Raw genomic sequence first — 22659 nt, 5'->3', positions numbered from 1 at the left:
TATGTTGTTTTTTTTTTAAACTTATTGTAAACATTTTCTGATCTCAAATAAAACTCTATTTAATGACCATCATATGAACATACACCATATATAAAATAAGTGTACACCACAGTTTCTTGATTCTCTCCATAATGTTAGATTGCTTTCAGTTCTTCATGATTATAACTAAAGCTGTTAACAGTTTTTGTGCATATATTTCTGTCCAGTTTTTGAATATTTTATTAGAGTTTATTTCTAGAAGTAGAATTATGGAATACAACATTCAGAACAATGCCAAATTTCTTTCCAGAAAATTTATACCAATTTCTAATCTTTCTAGCAATGGATACATATTTTACTAATTTTCACAGAAACAGGTTACATTTAACTTTGCTGCTAATTAGATGAACAACTGGAAATTTAAGTTTGATAAAAGCATTTTAATCTTGTGTTTCTGATCTTTAGCGTCATTTTTTTTTTTTTCAAGATGGAACTAAAGTCTAGTTTGTAGGTAAAGGCACATTTTTTAAAAAGACATGGAAAATCTGAGTGGAACATGAATAACAAAACATAATGCTATTTTCACTGCTGTTGGCTATGCAAGGTATGCTATGGATTTTTTCTTTGTTATTATGAATAGTATAAGTTTTAGAATATGTATTCACTATCTGCTCAACTTCTTTTACACTTTCATTTTCTAAAAGTAAATTCTCAAGCTAGAGGAAAAAATTTACTTTGATGAAAAATATGTAAGAGATATTTATAGATAATCTAATATATAAAGCTTGCTGGCAAATATAAATTGAGAGTACATTTGATATTTAAAAATATAAAACAGTAGATTCAGTGACCCAAGTGGTATTATATATTAAATCAAAGAGAAATGTGTGACCTTTTAAATCTGTCTCTGATTTGAAAAAGTTGATTTTCTGCAAAATCTATGTTATTCCACTTATAAAATGCTGGTAGTACCCATAGATTTGTTGTGCTATGTTCCACATAACATTTATGAAGTATAGTGTCAACTTTTTATTCTCTGTTTAAATCACTGACAATTAGAGAAAAGGTATGCCATTGTATGTATTTAAGGAATTTTATAGCTAATTATGAGTTTTTACAAAATTTTACTTGAAAATCTTTCATACACCAAATACCCACTCCCCCTTCTTTTTTCAATTAAAACTCTAAACAAGATACACCTATCAATGATATAACACAATTCAAGAGTGACATAAGAAACTGGAACATCAAGGTTTGGCTGGTATGTGGCCCTTGATATTCTCTCATTGCTGTTATAGGTTAAGGTTTCTGTGACTGTGTACCTTAACCAATGTATTACACATGCGACATTCTTAATACTTCCATCTGTCTTCCACTCTCAATGTCCTAGAATAGTAACTTCCATTTTATCTTGTGTTTTTTAATTTCTGAAGAACTTCTAGTAAGTACTGATGTCAGTACTAGCTTACTGTATTGGAGAACTGTACTTTGCCATTTAAGATTTGCTAGCTTGAATTTATTCACTTAATAGTCTCAATTTTTAGCTTCATTTTGTTTTCAGAATTCAGAATTTCATAAACCGACAGTTTGAATAAAAATTTTGATTATATTTACTTAGTAAATGTTAATAAAATATTTTATATAGTAAAAATAAAGGATTATAGTTATATAATAAAAGTTAGCTTTTTAAATAAAAAATTTTCAAGACTAAATTCTATTGCTTCTAAAAACTGGCAATGGCTTTTTGAGGATATAGTTTTCCTTTTTGAGAAAGTGGGCCCCAGATTGTCTTCCAAGAATTGTAAGGACATTTAAGTAAATAGATGTAAGCTAGTCATCAGAAAAAAAAGAAAATTTAAAAGTAGCACTAGAAATAACATGAAACCTATTGTTATGAATTATTTATGCAGTCTAATTTGGCTGCATCTTTATTATACAGTAGAGGCTAGACACTATTGTCTTTAGACATATTTTCTATTACAGTAACACCAACAGTAATGAGCTGGTATATTCCTTAGTGAATCAGAAATAACTGTAATTCTTCAAAGATTGTATACAGCTACACCGTTAAAAATTTGAACAATCGACTAATGTTCTCTGAAAATGCTGAGGGATATGAACCTCATTTATAAATTTTAAATTCTTGGTTTTAAAATAAAATAGTTCTTGAAAATCTTAATGAGCTTTTGAGTTTGCATTTCATTAAGATGTATCATGATTTATTATAAAAATTAATAAAATAACAGCTTGAATTATTTAGTACTCTTGTAAAAAATCAAATTATTTGATACTCATGTCTCCATTTGTTATAAGGATATTTCTGTCCTATTAGAAGACCTTATGTATAAGTTTTAAGGGAAAAATAGATATTAAGATAATTTAAGGCATATTTAACAAATATTAGATTAATTCATTTTTGTAAAGTAAATCTATAAACAAATGACAAAGTAACATTCAAATTTAGAGAATATTGGTTTCTTTGGCTTACTCGTTTATCAGAGGATACATTTTGGGCTCTCTTTGCCAAGAATTATGAGGAAGTAAACTTTTAGGCTCTAGTATTTGCTTAATTGTAGATGAGATTAGTGAGACATATTTTCAGTATGTTCATGAAGTGCTCACAAAGATAGGTGTTTTTGGTGTCACTCCTGGACACATTACATTGTAAACTTTTTGAATTTTATTTAACTCTATTTAAATTGTATCCTGGCTGAAATTTAGTTATAAAAGTTGAGGATCACATGGAGAAGTTAAAGAAGTTTTAATGAGAAGATGTCTTATTTATCAAATATTTTAATGGGACAAGGTGTTAATCAAAAGTTTATCTTAGAGTTTATATGTAAGCAAGGGGAGGAGGCTAAAATGACCCATGTGGTAATGGATTAGAGTTGGAAACATCAACTGTAAACTTAGCTTAATAAAAACTTTAGCTTAATGTAGATACAGATGGTTACATATAGAAATATTTATCGTTATGTGTATATACATTGGTTAATATACACAAACTTATTTCCTTGCTGTCACCTAAGAAGGACTAAAAGCAAAGAAAATAATACTTATTGCCCTATCTTGGTTTCTAATGTCATTCTCCAGTAAAAGAACCAGGGATCATAGGAGAAATGGGGCTTTTTCGTGGACTGAGGCAGGGAATACAGATGAACCTGATGCTCTTGTAATGCCAGAAAATAAGGAATTATTCAAATAAAAGCACAATATATAAAATAAGTATCAATGAGTCCGTACCATACATATATAAATGATTGAATAAATAAGTGGGAAAACAGACATTTTCTGTACAGAAGAATTCCAAACAATTTATGTAGAATCTTCATCCTCAAGGTGGTGGAACATAACTCTTCATTCTTTATCTGTGGGCTGTACATGATGACTTTCTTCTGAAGAGTATGTCATGGAAAGAGGGAAAAAGATGAAGTTTACATTAAAGAAACCTAACAAACCCTTCTTCAGCCAGATCATTAAGGTCAACATCAACAGCGATCTATTTGTATAGTATGTATACTTGATATAATGTGATGAAAATGGCAATTTACCTCTGTGGCCTTCTTCCCCCCAAATCCATAACCCTCAATCTTATCATCTAAACATTGGACAGATCCCAGTTGAGGGACATTGCACAAAATACCTGATCAGTACTCCTCAAAACAGTTAAAGTCATCAAACACAAAGTATGAGAAACCATTATAGCCAAAAGGAGTGAGCCTAAGGAGACAAAATGTAATATGGTATCCTGGATGGGATCCTGGGACAGGAAATGTACATGGGGTAAACTCTAAGGCAATATGAACAAAAACATGGACTTCTGATAATGTTTTAAAAGTTAATGTTAGCAGTTATGCATCTGTAGGCTTAGTGTAGCTAAACTGAGTATGGTGGTGGTGAGATTGGGAGGTACAGACTTGTGGTAGTATTGAATAACAAAAATAGCTAACACTCTTTAGAACTTACTATAAGCCAGTCATTCATTTAAATACTTTACATATCTTACTTAATTTTTTAAAACATCTCTTAGGTAGGTATTGTTATTCTCATATCAGAACTGAAGAAATGAAAAGTTAAGTGACTTGCCCAAGATTATTAATACCTAGGCTCTAGATCTTCTTAACTATTAGGCTTTACTGAGAATGATTACTTAGGGGGAAGCTGAGGTATGTAGGGTATAAAACACTAAGATTTCTTTTATGTATATTAAATTAAACTAGAAAGTTTATATCTTTTGATTATTACACATGATTTATTTTGTGCTCATTTTCCTTATAGTTTTTAATCCTTTTTTATGTCAGGTATACTGAAATTATTCTACAAATTGCTGGAGTCCCCAACTCATTAGTTTTTTTAGTGGCTGGGCAATATACCTCGGCAAAATAGCCATTATTTAACATCACTGTTGCATTACAGTATTTTAGAGTATTTTTCTCTTTTTCTTTAACCCCTCTATTCTTATAATAGTGTTTGGATTTTGTTGGCTTTGTAATCTTCAAATAACAGATAAAGTGACTTTAGAATATTAAATCAAGCTTGTATGACAACTTTATGTATGAAAAGCTCCAAAGATGTAATCCTTCAGACTTCCATCGTGCTTTTCTTCCACATAGAAATCATATAAAGTTGGTTCCCAACAGGTCTTAGTTTTCTAGAGCCCCACTGGCAATGAGCTCAGTGTTATTTTTATAAAAACATTTTATATTTACATAATTGCAATTGAAGTAGAGGTGATGCTAATACGTAAGGACAAATATCTGCCCCCCAAAAATGTGTTCTGTCAATTGAGGTGAACTATTTGCTTTTGGCTTGAGTTTCGAGGGTGCCTCACAATCTAGTTTCTTGATATCCAAATACTGAGTCCTGAGGGTCTATTGAGACATCAATTTTGGAACACAGGAAAATTGCCAGAGTATTTTTCTTTTCTTTTCTTTTCTTTTTTTGTGAACTATATTAAAATTCTATAATTTACCCCACAGTAAAGTAGTCCATAATTTTATATCTATAGCCATTACATCCTTCCCACAGATGTGCCATTCTACAGGCAAGTAACTAAGCTGTCATAGATCACTTTTTTTATTCATCTACTACTTCTGTGGTAGTATCTCTTTTAACTTCATTCATGCCATGACACACAAAGAAAGTGATGGTATTTGGAGAACATCTAGGGTTAACTTGTTGCTGAAGGTGATTGGCCTGAGAATTCTGGTTGCCCCAGGCTCCTTTAGCAACCCTGAGGACAGAAGGAATCATCATCTTGGCATACCTATATGTATTTGCGACATATGATATATTTCAACACTCTGTTCTATGATATGCAATGTTGTGTTTTCCCCAAGTATACTTAGTTTCCACACCAAGTTGTGTAAGATTTTTACTAAAATATTTATGCTGAAACCTGGATTATAAAGAAGACAAATAACATTACAATTTCTTAAACTGTTTTAAAGTTCGCTGTTGACCACTCTCGTTACATAATTTTATTATTCTGGATGGAGATTATCTCTTAAGTGTCCCAGCAGTCAGTCTTCTTCCTCACCTAGGTTCTGAATTAGAAAGAAAAGAGAGGCCCATATTTATCAATAAGATGATTTACTCATCCTTCACTGGCAGGAGGTAGTAAGGCACTGAAAGAAGACCAAGAACTCAAAGAGTTTATGTGAGTAATCTCCCTATAAACATAGGACATGGCATGAATATGGAAGAAGCATTTACCCCAATACCATTACATGATTTTCCATCATTAATTGTGGAGAGCTGTGAAAAGTAAAACACTATATAACAACAGGAAAATAGAGCTTTATAAAGATCTCTTTAGAGAGCCTCTCAAAAAAAGTGTCATTTCCCAAAAGAATACCTCAAACTGGAGTTTTTCCAACTAATGATTTAGAAAATTTATGTTTTACAAAATCTTTTAAAAAAATCAGATTCTTCTATTTTTGGTTGGCAGTTTTAAGCTTAGGAAACACATATTTCAGAAACAATATTGTAAGTAGATAAATATCAATTTCCTCATTGTTATGATAAATTCCAAAGAATCATTAGAACTTAAAATATATAAGCAGTAAATTTCAAAAGAGGATTGGATGAAATTTCAAGCATCCAGGAACATTTAGAATAATAAATAAATAAAATTATTTAGAATAATTTCCAGAAGGTCCACTTCAAGTAGAAAAGTCCGGAAAATTAAGAACTTAAATTGTATATGATATTAAATTCGTAGTTACAAAATAGTCATGGGGAGGTAAAGGATAGCATAAGGAATATAGTCAGTAATATTGTAATAAGTGGTGCCAGATGGGTACTAGATTTATTGGGGTGATCACTTTGTAAGTTATATAAATGTCTAATCACTATATGTACACATGAAACTAATATAATATTGTATGCCAACTGTAATTGAAAAAGCTACTAAATAAAAAAATTTATATGGTATTATGTCATTTATGTTAACTTAGAAATCTCTTCTAACTCAAGGTTGGGTTTCAACAAATGGTGTGTCCCTCCCTTCCTTTCTCCATGTTGATTAATAAATCATGCATAAGGTGAAATATTAGGTGGGAGTTCCGGGAGAAATGATGAAGTAGATTAACAGTGTGCTTGCCTCCTCCCATAACCACATTAAAATTACAACTAAATTGTAAAACGACCTAGAGAACCATCTCAAGACTAGCTGAATGTAACTCCTATAACTAAGGATATAAAGTAGAGGCCCCATCAAGACTGGTAGGAGGGCCGGAGATTTGAAATATGTTGGCACTGTACCCATGTGTTGAGCATTGGGAGGGATATTTTGACTGCAAACATCCTCCAGGGGGAGTATGGGGTCCCAGCTCCATGCTGGGCTCCCTAGCCCAGGGTGCCAGTGCTGGGAAAAGGAGTCCCCACAATATCTGTCTATGAAAATCAGTGGAGATTTCATCCATGGAGATGAGACAGAAGGCTGCTGGAAACCCAGAGTTACTCTTAAAGGGCCTGCACACAGACTCACTCACTGACAGGCACTCAACTCTCGGCTTTAGTGGAGGGAGAATGACTTGGGAGGTGCCAGAGACATACAGGAAAAGACTGAGGTGGGTGGCTTCAGGTCGAGGGCTGGAGGGACAGCTGTCACTGTCCTTGTGTTGAGTTCTCCCTTCTAGCCTATAGAATGGTGCCATCTTGCCTGTGTTGAGCCTTCCCTCTGTACGGCCAAACCTAAAACTGTAATGGCCTAGTGATCTCTGCTCACTCCACTTTGATGACTCCCTGGGACCCCGCTCTACCCAACTTGTGCACCACAGGAGACTCTTTCAGTAGCAAATAGTGGGCGCTGCCAGGAGCACTTCTGGTGGCGGGAAACCAGCCCTAACCTGTGCTGCAGTCTATATTGGACAACTCTTGGGGATCTGCAGGGCCAAGACAGGTGATGCTGGCCTCAATGTGCTCTGAGACATTTTTAAGGGGCCCTAGGTTCAGTACTGGCACCAAACTTGGATCTGCATTAACCTGGCGAATAACACCTGCCCCACCCTCGTGACTATCTGGGACGTAGACTCACCTAACTCACATACCGTCCAAGGTTATTTCAGCGGCTGAGCCTTATGGGCAGTCAGAAGGTGGCATCAGGCTTCAAGGTGCCTTGGGCATTTTGCTGAACTTTCCTAGGCATGGTACTGGTGGCAGCCAGCCTTGGTTCTCAGTGTGGCCTCTTCCATGAGCCTCCAGGGTCAGCACAAGCAGTGACCAACCTCAGCTTTATACCTCCTATTAGATCCCTGGGCCAGCCACAGGTGGTGGCTGAACTTAGACTGCATGGGAGACTCTCCCAAGAGGCCCCAGAACCAGCTTCACACCACAAAAGAATACTACCCAGTTAGCCCCATACGTGGCACAACCAAAAGGTGGTTTTGGAAGCCACTAGATTACACTAGGGCAAATCTTGCTCCATGGTGCCAGCTCCCACACAGTAACACATATGCTGTGGTCATGATCAATCCTCATAGCCAGTCAAACTGAGAGCCAGTCCTACCAACTGATATGCCAACAGCAGTCAGAACTCAATTACAACAGAAGGGCACACACAACTCACACAAGGAACACTTCTGGAGCACACAGTGCAGGTGATCAGGGAGACTGCAGCACTGGGTCACACAGGGCACCTACTATATAAGGCCACTGGCCAAGACTGGGAGATGTAGCAGATGAACCTAATATATAGAAATGAACACAGGCAGCCAAAATGAGGAAAGAAAGAAACATGTCACAAATGAAAGAACTGGAGAAAAATCCAGAAAAAGAACTAAATGAAATAGAGGGAAGCAACCTACCAGATACAGAGTTCAAAACACTGGTTATAAGAATACTCAATGAACTTTGGGGAAGAATAAATAATTTCAGTGAGAACTTTAACAAAGAGATAATAAGCATTAAAAGAGACATAAAACCCATAAAAAAGAACCTGTCAGAAATGAATAATACAACATCTAAAATGAACAATGCACTAGAAGGAATCAACAGCAGATAAAATGAAGCAGATGACTGAATCACTGATTTGGAAGACAAGATAGCAGAAAACATTTATTTGGAACAACAACAATAACAAAAGGAATTTTAAAAAATAGGAATAGTTTAAGGGACCTCTGGGACAATTTCAAGTGTAACAACATTCACGTCACAGAATACCAGAAGATTAGAAAGAACAAGGGATCGAGAACCTATTTGTAGAAATAATGACTGAAAACTTTCCTAACTTGGCAAAGGAAATAGACATACAAATCCGGGAAGCACAGAGAGTCCCCAAAAAAGGTGAACTCAAAAAGGCCCACACCAAGACACATCATAATTAAAATGGCAAATGTTAAAGACAAAGAGTTCTAAAAGTAGCAAGATAAAGGCACTTAGTTACTAACAAGGGAGCTCTTATAAGAATGTCAGCTGACTTCTCAACAGAAACTTTGCAGGCCAGGGGGATTGGCACGAAATATTCAAAATGATGGAAATTAAGGACCTATAACCAAGACTACCAAGAAAAGCTGTTATTCAAAACTGAAAGAGAAAGAGCTTCCCAGACAAGAAAAAGCTAAAAGAATTTGTTACTACCAAGCCAGTATTAAAAGAAATGTTAAATGAAATTTTTTAAGAAAAGGAAAAAAAGAACATAAGTATGAATAACAAAATGGCAATAACTATGTACCTATCAATAATCACTCTAACTGTAAATGCTCCAATCAGAAGACATAGGATAGCTGAATGGATAAGAAAACTATATATACATATATATATACATATACATATACGTACATATATATATATGCTGTGTACAAGAGACCCACTTCAGATTGAAAGGGGAAGAATAGATGATCTCAGTGAGAATTCAACAAAGAGATAGTAAGCATAAAAAATAACATGGAAACCATAAAAATGAACCAGCCAGAAATGAAAGTAAAGGGATGGAAAAAGATATTTCATGCAAATAGAAATGAAAAAAAAAAAAATGCTGGGGAAGCAATACCTATAATCAGACTGGACTTTAAAACAAAAGCTATAATAAGAGACAAGGACATTACATAATGATAAAGGGATCAATCTAACAAGAGGATATAACCCTAGTAAACATGTATGCACCCAACATAGCAAATATTGACCGACATAAAGGGAGAGAAGACAATATAACAGTCATAGTAGGTGAATTTAACACACCATTGACACCAATGGACAGATCTTTCAGACACAAAGTCAACAAGCAAATAAGATCTCGATGCACTAGACCAAATGAATTTAATAGATATTTTTATATAGATATTTTTATATAAATGTTTTTAGATTTCACCTCAAAGCTGCAGAATATACATTTTTTCAAGTGCACGTGGAACATTTTTCGAGATAGACCACATATTATGCCACAAAATAAGTCTTAATAAAATTAAGATTTAAATTATATCAAGCTTTTTCTTCGACATCAATGATATGAAACTAGAAATAATGACAAGAAGGAAACTGAAAGACAAGTATATGGAGGCTATAAATAACATGCTGTTAAATAATAAATAGGTTTAAAATGAGATCAATAAAAGATCTTGAGACAAATGAAAATAAAAACATTCTCAAATCTGTGGGATACGGTGACAACAGTTTTGAGAAGGAAATTTATAGCAATACAAGCCTATCTCAAGAAACAGGAACAATCTCAAATCAGCAATCTATGCTTATACCTACAGGAAGTAGAAAAAGAACTGTAAACAAAGCCTAAAGTGAGTAAAAGAAAGGAAATAAAGAAGATCAGAGAAGAAAGAAGTGAAATAGAGTCTAAAGAAACAATACAGAAGATGAAACGAAAAGCTCGTCCTTTGAAAATAAAAACAAAATTGATAAACATTTAACCAGACTTTTTTTAAAAAGAGAGGATTCAAATAAAATCAGAAATGAAAGAGAAGTGACAACTGACATAATGGAAATACAAAAGATTATAAGAAAATACTATGAACAATTATATGTCAACAAATTGGGCAATCTGGAAGACATGGTTAAATTCCTAGAAACATACATTTTTTAAAGACCGAATTAAGAAAATCAGAAAATCTGAATTGATCACTACTAATGAAATCGAATAAGTCATAAAAAGATTCCCAATAAACAAAAGGCCCGGACTGAATGGCTTCACAGGTGAGTTTTACCAAACATTCAAAGGAGAATTAATACCCATCGTTCTCAAATTCCAAATAATACAAGAGGAGTGAAGGCTCCCTAGCTCATTTTATGAGACCACCATTATCCTGATTTCAAAATCAGACAAAGGCATTACAAAAAAAAATTATAGGCCAATATCCTTTATGAACACTGATGCAGAAATCTTCAACAAAATATTACCAAATCAAATTCAGCAATATTTTAAAAAGATCATACACCTTGATCAAGTGGGATTTATTCCGGGGATGCAATTGGTTCAATATCTGCAAATCAATTGATGTGATATACTACATTAACAAATCAAATGATTAAAACCATATGATCATATCAATAGATGCAGAAAAAGTGACAAAATGCAGCATCTATTTATGATAAAAACTCTCAGCAAAGTGGAAATAGAGGGAACATACCTCAACATAATAAAGGCTGTATATGACAAACTCACAGCTGACATTATACTCAAAGGTGAAAAGCTAAAAGTGTTTCCCTTAAGATCAGGGGCCAGACAAGGAGGTCCACTTTCACCGCTTTTATTCAGCACAGTATTGGAAGTCCTAGCCATAGCAATCAGACAAGAAAAAGTAAAAGGCATCCAAATTGCAAAGAAAGAAGTAAAACTTATTAATTGTAGGTGAGATGACATGATACTATATATAGAAAACCCCAAAGATTCCACCAAATAAAAACTTAAACCTGATAAATGAATTTATTAAAGTGGCAAGATACAAAATTAATGTTCATAATTTTGCTTCACTTTTATACACCAATAATGAGTTTTCAGAAAGAGAAATTAAGAAAACAATCTCAGTTACAGTTTCATCAAAAAAATACCTAGGAATAATTTTTTTTAATTTTTTAAATTATTTTTCTTTTAGGCGAGGCAACCCTTGGTTGACCTCACAGATTGCAAGGACCTTGTCAGCTTACAGTCCCTTTTATTTACTTATTTTTTTCGCCTACAGCATCTGGTCTTCCTAGGTGGTCTCCCATCCACGTACTAACCAGGCCCGACCTTGCTTAGCTTCCAAGATCAGAATGTGATTGGGTTTGTTTAGGGTAGCATGGCCATAGACCCAGGAATAAATTTAACCAAGGAAGTAAAATACTTGGAAAATTTTAAGACATTGAGAAAGAAATTGAAGAAGATACAAATAAATGGAAACATATACCATGCTTATGAATAGGGCAAATTAAGATCATTAAAATATCTATACTACCCATAGCAATCTATAGATTTAATGCAATTTCCATCAAAATACCAATGACATTTTTTGTAGAACTAGCACAAATAATCATAAAATTTATATGGAACCATAAAATACCCCAAATAGGGCAATCTAGAGAAAGAACACAGTTGGAGGTATCATGCTACCTGATAGCAAACTATATACAATGCTATAGTAATTATGCCAGCATGGTACTGACATGAAAACAGACACCTAGATCAGTGGAACAGAATAGAGAGTCTGAAATAAACCCATGCCTATATGGTCATTAAATCTATAACAAAAAGGTCAAGAAAATACAATGGGGTAAAGGCAGTTTATTCAACAAATGGCATTGGGAAAATGAGAGATACAAGCCAAAAAATGAAACTGGACCATCTTCTTACTCCATATACATGAATAAACTCAAAATGGATTAAAGACTTAAATATTTTAAGAACTGAAACCATAATTCTCCTAGAAGAAAGTGTAGGCAGTAAGTTGTCTGACATTGCTCTTAGTTGATAATTTTTCTGATGTATCTCCTCACCAAGGGGGAAAAAAAGGAAAAAAAAATGATGTAGTCGTAATTAATGGGACCACATTCAAATGAAAAAGCTTTTGCACAGCAAAGGAAACAATCAACAAAACAAAGACAATCTATTGAATGGCAGAAGATATTCACCAGTGATATATCTAATAAGGGATTAATAGCCATAATTTATAAAGAATATACAACTCGGTACCAAAAATCCCCCAAATACTCCAATTAAAAAGTGGGCAGAGGACCTGAATAGACATTTCTCCAAAGAGGGCATATATATGGCCAACATATGAAAAGATGTTCACTTTTCATATTTAACTAGCAGATATACGCGAATTAAAACCACAATGGGATATCACCTCATACCTTTCGGAATGGCTATCATCAGTAAATCAAAAAACAGCAAATGTTGGCCAGAGGGTAGAGAAAAGGGAACCCTTATGCACTGGTGATGCGATTGCGAATTGGTGCAGACACTATGGAAAATAACATGAAAGCTCCTCAAAAAATTAAAAATAGAACTTCTTTTTGACCAATCAATTTCACATCTGGGTGTTTATTTGCAGAATTTCAACATACTATTTTGAAAAAAGAAATGCATCCCCATATTTACTGCAGCACTATTTACAGTAGCCAAGATATGGAAGCAACCTAAGTGTCCATCAATATACAGTTGGTTAAAGATGTGTTATATATATGTAATGGAATATTACTTGACCATAAAAAATGAAATCTTACCATTTGTGACAACGTTCATGGACCTAGAGAGTATTACACTAAGTGAAATAATTCAGACAAAGGAAGACAAAAGCATATGATATAACTCATATGTGGAATATACAAAAGGAAATAAAAGCAAGCAAAATCATAGATGTAGAAAACAAACCGATGGCTGCAAAATGCAAGGAGGGTTTGAGGACTAGGTGAAAAGGTGAAGTGATTAAGAAGTACAAATTAGCAGTCACGAAATAGTGATGGAGACATAAGGTACAGCTTGGGGAATATAGTCAATAATATTGTAATAACAATGTATGATGCCAGGTAGGTACTAGACATATTGGGAGGATTACTTCATAAATTACATAAATGACTGACCACTATGCTGAAACTAATATAAAATAATATTGAATGTCAGCTGTAATAGAAAAGTAAATAAAATAAAAATTATAATAAAATATGTTAGGCAAGTATTGCTATTATGAAAGGTGAAAGTAAATATAATTGTAAAATATCCTTGAGTACATAGCATTCTGAAAGAAAAATTAAAAATATTATTTTTGAAAAGCCCACTTCCAACTCTGATGTAGAAATCAAACCATGTTCCAAAATATCTCCCAAATTTTACCATTAAAATTATGTTTTCTAGTGTTACTTTAAAAGGCATTTATCATAGTAATACTAATAAGCACTATGAGTAAATTCTCTTAAGGTTTGTATTTCTTTCATAGTTTGCCTTTGCTTCTAAAAATAGAAGATTTAAATGAGTATATTGGCCCAAATAGATTAGGTGTGCCTTACCCTCTGCAAAAAACCGTATCACACTACAGAAGATAACTTTGGTTGCATCTGGAGAAGATGAATGATAAACAGTGACTGTGTTCAATGTACAGAGGCTGTCAAAATGAAAAATATTACCTTTTAGCATTTTATAGTTTGCAAAACCCTATCACATATATTACCTTTTTGATTACTATAACAAACCTATCTTATATATGTATAAAGCTCAGAGGTTAAATAATTCGACCAAGAATAAACTAACAAGTGGCTTGTTTGTGATACAAATCCAAATCCTCAGATGCCATGTCCAGTGCCATTTTTTTTTTTATAGCATTCCTCTTAAGGAGCAGATGTATTTTATGTAAATTTTGAGTATTCATTCAAGGAGAAGTTTTAAATCCAGCAGATTTTTGCTGGATTTAGGAACCTTTTCACTGTTAAGATTATTTAACTGTATAACTGGCTACTACAAGTAATGATTAGAAATGGTTAGGCAGAGGCTAGAGACCATCTATTGAGCTTGATGTTGGGCTGGATGACCTTTAAAATCCTTTCTAGGTTCAAGATTCTATGACTTTGGTGATGATGATGCTGTTTCAGTTCAATGACAAATAACACATGACTATTGTTTTTCCTACCTGTCACACAGCAATGGCAGTCATTATCATTTTTCCTTACATGCCAAATTTATATCATAGTGTCATATTAGCAATTAGCATTCTCAAAGTTTACCTTTATAATGTTTGAATTTATTGCAAATATGCTGCCAAAATTTCATTTTCAAGATGTGAAAATAAAATTTCTTTGATGAATGATGCACCCTAAAACAATATCTCTGATTCCTTCCCCTTTTTCTTTCAGGCTTCATCAGTCATGCCCTCCTAAATCTACCATTACCTATACTTATTAATAGAGTGACTCATTCATTTATCCATCACTCATTCTATAAACATTCATTGAACCTATAATGGAGTACTTTTTTAAGCTAAGAAAATACAAGATGAAATTTAGAATATCTTTTTTTAAAAAAATGAAATTATTGGAGTGATATTTGTTAATAATATTATTGGTTTCAACTGTACGATTCTATTATACATCATGTATATGTTGTATGGTGTGCCTATGACCCACAGTGTCTCTTTCCAACACTCTCGTTTACCTTCTTCAACTTTTCCACAACCCGCTTCCCCTCTGGTAACCACCATACTGTTGTTTGTGTCTGAGTTCGTTTATTTCATGTTTATTGCTTTCTGTTTTATATCTGAGGTATGAGTGAAATCATACAATTCTTGTCCTTTTCCATTTGACATATTTCTCTTAGCATGATACTCTCAAGATCTATTCTAGTTGTTGCAAGTGGAGGCGTTTCATCCTTTACTATGGCTGAATTGTATTCATTGTATATATGTACCACATCTTCTTTCTCAGTCATCCATCAAAGGACACTTAGGTTGTTTTCATATCTTGGCTTTCATGAATAATGCTGCAGTAAACACAGGGGTACATATATCTTTATAAATAAATGTCTTCTAAATTTTCACCTGGATATACAGAAGAGAGATTGCTGGGTCCTATTGTAGCTCTATTCTTAATTTTTTGAAGAACCTCCATAGTGTCATCCATTGTGGTCATACCAGTTTATGTTTCCATCAGCAGTATGAGGGTTCCTTTTTCTCCACATCCTCTCTAACACTTATTATTTCTTGTCTTATTGACAATAGCCATTCTAACAGGTGTAAGGTGCTATCTCATTGTGGTTGTCATTCGCATTTCTCTTAATGCTTATGAAGTTGAGAATCTTTTCATATATATCTGTTGGCCATTTGTATGTCTTCTTGGGAATAGTGTTCAGGTCTTCTGCCCATTTTTTTAATTGGCTTGTTTGGTGTTGAGTTGTATGAGTTCTTTATGTATTTTAAATATTAGCCGCTTACCAGAAGTATTGTTTGCAAATAGCTTCTCCTATTTGGTTTGTTGCCTTTTTGTTTCATTGACGGTTTCTTTTGCTATGCAGAAGCATTTTTGTTTGATATAGTCCCACTCATTTACTTTTGCTTTTACTTCCCTTTCCTTTGGAGTCAAGTTCATAAAATCCTCTCTGAGACCAAGGTCCTTAAGTATAGTACCTATGGTTTCTTTTATGTTTTATTATTTCAGGGCTTGTACTTAGGTCGTTGATCCATTTTGAGTTAATTTTTGTGTATGATGTCAAATAGCAGTTTACTTTCATTCTTTTGCATGCAATTTTCCCAGCACCATTTATAGAAAAGCTTTGTTTTGTCCATTGCATGTTTGTAGCTCCTTTGTGAAAAATTAGTTGCCTGTATACAAGTAGGTTTATTTCTGGTCTCTCAGTTCTGTTCCGTTAGTCTCTGTGTCTGTTTTTCCATCAGCACCATATAGTTTTGATTATTGTTGCTATGGAGTATAATTTGAAGCCAGGGAGTGTGATACCACCAGCATGCCCTTTTTTTCTCAGAATTGCTTTGGCTATTTGAGATCTTTTGTAATTCCATACAAATTTGGTGATTTTTATTCTTTTTCCTTGAAAAAATGCCATTGAGATTTTGATGGGAATTGCATTAAATCTTTATGTTGCTGTAGGTAATATGGCCATTTTAACTATATTGATCCTTTCAATTGATGAACATGGAGTATTGTTCCATTTCTTTGTGGCTTCAAGTTTTTTAAATAATGTCTTGTAGTTTTCAGTTTATAGATCCTTCGATCCTTTATGTTTATTTCTAGTATTCTTTTTGTTGCAATTTCAAATGGAATTGTTTTATTTCTTTCCTTCATATCCAAAGGATAACTTGGCTGGATATCATTCTTAGATGATTAGTTCTCTCATTCAATAATTTGAATATTTGATTCTGTTCTTTCCTAGCTTGTAAGATTTCTGTTGAAAAATTGGTTGATATTCTAACAGGTGTCCTTAATAGGTTACCATCGTCTTTTTCCTTATGTGCTGAGACTTTTTTTCTTTGTTGTACTTTTTGAAAGTTTAATTAAAATGTACCATGGGAAGGCCTTTTTGGATTGAGATAAATATGTGTTCTGTTAACTTCCTGGATTGGAGAATACATTTTTATAGATTTTTAAAAATTCTTGATGATTCTTTGTTTGAATAGGCTCCCTGTTCCTTTCTCCCTCTCTTCAACTACTGGTATACTCATTGTCTTTATATTGTTCTTTCTATGGAGTCAGATTATTCATGTAGAGTTCTTTAATTTTTTTAAATCTTGATTTTCTTTTTCTAGCTGAGTCATTTCTAGGTTTCCATCTTCAAGATCACTAATTCTTCCATCTGATTTGCTCTATTTCCTAAGCTCACTGATTCATTCTTCATATCATTTGTTGTGTTCTTCAGCTTCAGAATTTTTGTTTGTTTGTTTGTTTTTTTGGGGGGGAGTTTCTTTTTGGTGAAGTACTCCTTTTAGTTGTTGATTTTATTTCTGAGCTCATTGAGTTGCTTTTCTTAGTTTTCTTGTATCTCATTTTTTTTCAGAACTGAAATCTTGAATTCTCTGTCATTTAAATCACAGTGTTCTGTGTCTTTAAGTTTATTTTCTTGAGATTTTTCATGTCCTTTCCGAATTTTCTTCTTGCCTTGGTTATTCATTGTGCTTAATGGAATATTTCTCTTCCTGGGCATATGTCGGGATATAAACTACTTCTTCCTCCTCCTCCTCTTCTTCTTCTTCTCTTTCTTTTTCCTCTCTCCCTTTCCTTCTCTCCCCTCCCTGTCCTCCTTCTTTTTATAAGTATTTGACCCTTCGGTTTGTAGGAGGTTGGTATATAGAGGTCTTTCTTTTGTTTTCCAGTAGGTGGTGCTGAAGTGCAGTTTTTATTTTCTCTTACCTGCGCTGCTGGGGCTTCAGAGACCTTTGTGGGGCAGTGTTGCCTCAGTTGTGGAAAACTCTGTATTCCCCTTTATGCCCCAGTTATCTTGGTTTCAGGTCACCACTCCTGTGGATTGGAAGTGGCAGGCTATTGGTCTCCTGTGTGTTCCCAGCACCATATTCCTACTGCCAGAAGCCGTAAGCACAGTTGCTCTTGTTGTTCCAGCTGCCTCTACCAGGCTGTGCTGCAATAGGTGGGGGAGATTTTGTGGGAGAGATTTTGTGGGGGTGTGGTTGGAGCGAGTGAGTTCCTGTATCCTCAGCTCTGTTCTCTCCAGTGGGTTTAGTTGCAATGAATATAGACCACTTAGGCTGGAAAATATTTTTTCAGTCCTTTCATGATTTGCTGAGTGAGGAGTTTACTGCTGGGAAGGCCACAGGAGACGTAGTGGTCAGATTCTTGCTTCTGTGGAACCCTTTGTTAATTTCCTGGGCTATAGAATGTTGCAACCCTTTGTATTGCTACTCTGCCTTGACCATGGGCTCAGCCTTAGTGTGTGCCACCTTCCCAGAGCCAATCAGTATTTTTGCTCCTTCAGTTTGCCTAGTGCGGTTTGCACCCCAGCCCCCAGCCCTTCTCTGCTATCTTCGACTCTTGGTCCATGGCAAGAGCTGGAGTACACATGGCTTTTGTTTCTGTCCTTCACCCTTCCAGTCTTTGCTGTTTGCTCAGATTTGCCCACCTTTAGATGTTTCAGTGTGCAGATCTCTGTCATGTTTTTGTGTTGAGAGGGTATCTTTTGAATTATAGCTGTCCAACTTGCTGTAGCTTCAAGGGAAGAGACCTGGAAGGCCTCTTTCATTGCCATGCTACTTATGTCATTCTTTCCGAGATTTCGAATCTTACTAGCTATCAGGGTGGTAATTCAGGAAAATCCATTCATGTCGATTTGACACGTATTTATTTGTTAAGCAACTAACAGTAGGGTTATTTAATATCTAGTTCAGATCTGCCATTAAAAATGCCTAGTTATTTTCTGAATCCAAACTGGCTAAGTCTAAGAGGTACAAAGTTTACTTTATCTTACCCTTTGGCTATAAAGTAAATGAACCTTATTACTCCATAGAAGCTATCCAGTGTCGGATGTAAACACATACAAAGACAGGAACACACACACCTATAAAGGGTGACGTCTGCTACTATAAAATACTTTATTCTTAATCCAAGAAAAGTCAAGCCTCATGTCAAAAGTTTTTAATGTTTTTGTTTTTTGCAGCCAACTTATGGTTGTGATTGATGAACGAATGAGTTTTGTTCAATATAAATGTTGGTTGACGGTGTGTTTATGTTGAGAGAAAAGATGCAAGTAAAGATATGTGTGGAACTTAACTAATTCATCATTTTTGTGAGTGACTTCTTTTTTGAACCAGATTATAGTTTTTGAATATTGGAAGGATATTTCCTCAGGTTTTTTTTGTGTCATTCGCAAAAAAGATGTTGGCCTAACCAACATCTTATGGAAGTCAGTTGTCATGTTGGCAATTCACAACATGACAACTGACTTCCATAAGAATGAGCATGTGAAAGAGTTATTTTGAAACCTAATCTTAAAAAGGACACCATATCATTTTACCATATTTTGTTCATTAGAAGCAAGGCGCTAGGTCCACCCCACACTCCAGAGGAAAGAGATTGCATGAGATAGAGAAATCAGGGGTGGGGATCGTTGAAGGCTGTCTTAAAGGCTGCCACCACAAGCATAAACCCTAGCAGACCACATTCCTTGGTGTATTTCTTATCTTGTTGAAAGAAATGGGAATCCACTATATGTAACAAAGTCAAAAACCTGAAAGTTATTTTCAATTTTCCATGTTTTAGTCAATCATGAAGTGAAATGAACACTGATTTATTAACATCTATGAAATATGTCCCGTTTGTTTCATCTCCATTGTTACAGTCCTAGTTCAGATTTTTCATTCTTTCTTGTTTGGGTTACTTTTTATTCATCCTTATGCCTCTACTTTCTTCAATTTATCTTTCCATGAAATTAATATTTGATACCAATTGTTTCTCAGTTCCACCCCCTACTCTTGGCTTTTATACAGCTTGTGGTACTGCATCATTGGATTCCTAGTGCTGAACACAGTGTCAGGGTGCATATGCACATTTTTGACTAGATGATTAGGCATTAGAGGCAGAATGGGAGTCAGTATGAAATACTCCTTAAATATCCTTATGCCCCTAAATCTTTTTTATATTTTTTATAGAATATTAGATGTTTCTTCCCTTGGGAAAAATATTAAATCTATCTTTTTTTTTTTTTCCTAGTAATAGAAGGCTGCTTCTACTTTTCTTTCTGAGTTCCAGTATCTTACTTTCTACTTTTTGAATATTGGTCTTGACTTCTTACTTTCTCCTTGTAACACCGCCATCATCTGACATATTAGATAATTGCCAAATGTAAAATAAGTGATTATTAACATGTTTTTCATTAAAAATGAATAAAAAGGTACTACATAGTTTTTCTATGAAAATAAACTAAAATTGTCTTCTGAAAGGTACAGTAAATTCAAATCTTATTTTCTTTACAAAACAGTGCTTTCCAGCAAACATTTACTATTTGCTAAGGTTAGAGTAACATCAGCAGCACTAGCCATTTAACTACCACCAAGAATTTGTTATTACTAATTCCCACTATGCTTTCAACACTTTTTTAGTTAGCTAACAAATTGCATTCATCAAAGTAATGTAAAAATAAATTGTTTCCATTTTTTAATCAAATAAAACTAAATGTCAGCTGGAGTTTCTTAAGCTAACAAGTGAGACCTTTGACTTACCTGCTTTAATGAGTATGTGTTAAAAATAAATTAAAAATAAAACAGCAAAATCATGGACAATATTGACTTAATTTTAGTACCTTTCTTTCAAATGAAAAAATAATAATTTCCTTTGAATCTTTTGAAATACTAAGGATATAGTAAACTTTTAATGGTGAAACAGTGCAAGGAACTCTGGTTTGAGGACTCTTGGCGTATACTCTATAAAGACTGTCATCAGAAGCATTTTTAAATTGAAAAGATTGAGGAATTACTTGAGCACCATTTAATATGCAATTAGATTTTCTAACAGGTACTAATTTTTAAAAATTAAATTGCAACAAGTTTGAGTACTTATATTACGTTTCCATTCTCCACTGATAAGCTTTAAATAAATAACTCTTACTGGTTTCTATGTATACCGTCATTAAAATGTTGGGGAAGCACTACCTTTAGTATCCATTTTTCCTTTTCAAGAAGCAATCACTATAACCATTTTCTTGGTATTTTTCTAGAAATAGTTGATGTATATGTAAACATATATATCTCTATGTTATTTTTCACAGATGGTAATATAAACATATGCACTGATGTATTTTGCTTTTGGAAATTGTTCCCTTTGGTACATATAGTGTCACTCTATTGTTTTTTGTTGTTGTTCTCTTTGTTTACTTTTGCTTCATGGTGTTGTTTATTCAATAGAGATATTATTTTTATTCACAAATGGTAAATTTTTGAGAAGTTTTGTTAATATCTTTAAAACAGTTGTGTATTCTTTATATGATGTCTACTTAAAAACAACTTTTTAAACTTCTTAAAATTGCAGTGATTTGTGTCACTGGTGGTCACTTTACCCCATTGAGGTTTTCCAAGATATCAATTTTCTCTCCTTGGCTGAACTATTGTGTTTCTAGCTAGGCTTTTATTGTACAAGAGGAATGTTTTTGATCAGATTGTATTTACATGACAGCCTGGAATTGTGGCATTCCGTCAAGTATGTCTTACACATTTAAAATAGTGTCTAAATATTTATTCACATGATGGATTACTGTGACTTAGAAAAAGCAGTTACAACCTATTGAGTAAATAATTTTAGTTTTCAAAAAATTGGAAAGGCTTTGAAGGGGTCATAATAGTATCTCAGTTGTTAGAAACAGCCACTGAACACCACACCCTTGCTTTTCCCTCTACGTTTTTCTTATGTGTTTAAACAAGACAAAACAGGAAAAAAACAAAGGAAAATTTTAAACTAGTTGCCTGCAGGTATAGATTTCTTTCTTCCTTCTCAAGATTGGATACCATCTCCCTATCATGAAAAACAAATCGGGAAACAAAATCACATTCAAACAAATAAAATCATACTGTTGTAGCAAAAATTTAAGGTTACTGGAGGCTAAAACAAAATTTCAAAATATACAGTTGAAATTGCAAAAACATTTAAAATAAATGGACGTATTTCACTAAAATTTAAAAGGCTAATTTTTTAAATTTCTGTTTGATTTAAATTTGAGTTCTGTGAAACTTCTGTTTAAGAAGTAGCTTATCATTTTTAAGTCATCTCAAAAATTGGGCACTTCATGCTGTTTCTGTTCTTTCAAAAAGGAGACAAGATTTTGGTCTTAATAATTTAAATGTATGAGTGTGTGTATGTGTGTGTGTGTGTGTGTGTGTATTTTCTTTTTTCAATCATCTGGCACCAAGTTCTTTTATTTATAATTCAAAGATTGTTTGACCCTTACAAATCTTTTGTATTTGGGATTAGTTTATTTCTAAAGAAAGTGAGGAAAATAGTTTGCATTTTTTCATTCAATGCTAAGTTTATCTAGACATCTTAGGTTTGTGATTGTAACATCTTTTGACAAACAAATTAGACCTAGAAAGAGCATCCGACTTGGAGCTTGGGGCATATGGTGCTACCTTCTGCAAATATAATTCAAAAACAAATCTTTCTCTTCAGTAAGGGGTCATGTTGAGACTCGAGTTCTTTACTTCAGTGTTCAAGAAAAAGAGTAGCTCTTGTCTTAAAGAAAATTGTAATCTCAGTAGAAAAATATACTGGTCTAAACTGAAGCTAAAATTAAGAGAGATTAAAAAACCCATGAACACA

The 22659-nt window shown here is 33.8% G+C and overlaps 1 protein-coding gene and 1 pseudogene across 1 annotated transcript in view; one reads left to right on the top strand and one right to left on the bottom strand.

The window, feature by feature from the left end:
* The window catches only part of FOXP2 (forkhead box P2), a 518125-nt gene that overhangs the window by 41545 nt on the left and 453921 nt on the right, over window positions 1–22659 (top strand). The window lies entirely within an intron of this gene.
* LOC120601322 (uncharacterized) lies at window positions 11601–11720 on the bottom strand (annotated as a pseudogene).

This window comes from Pteropus medius, unplaced genomic scaffold (assembly GCF_902729225.1).
Source record: "Pteropus medius unplaced genomic scaffold, Ma_sr-lr_union100, whole genome shotgun sequence".
Classification (NCBI taxonomy): domain Eukaryota; kingdom Metazoa; phylum Chordata; class Mammalia; order Chiroptera; family Pteropodidae; genus Pteropus; species Pteropus medius.
Note: the sequence above shows the minus strand (reverse complement) of the source record. Positions and strands in the feature narration are given on the sequence as shown.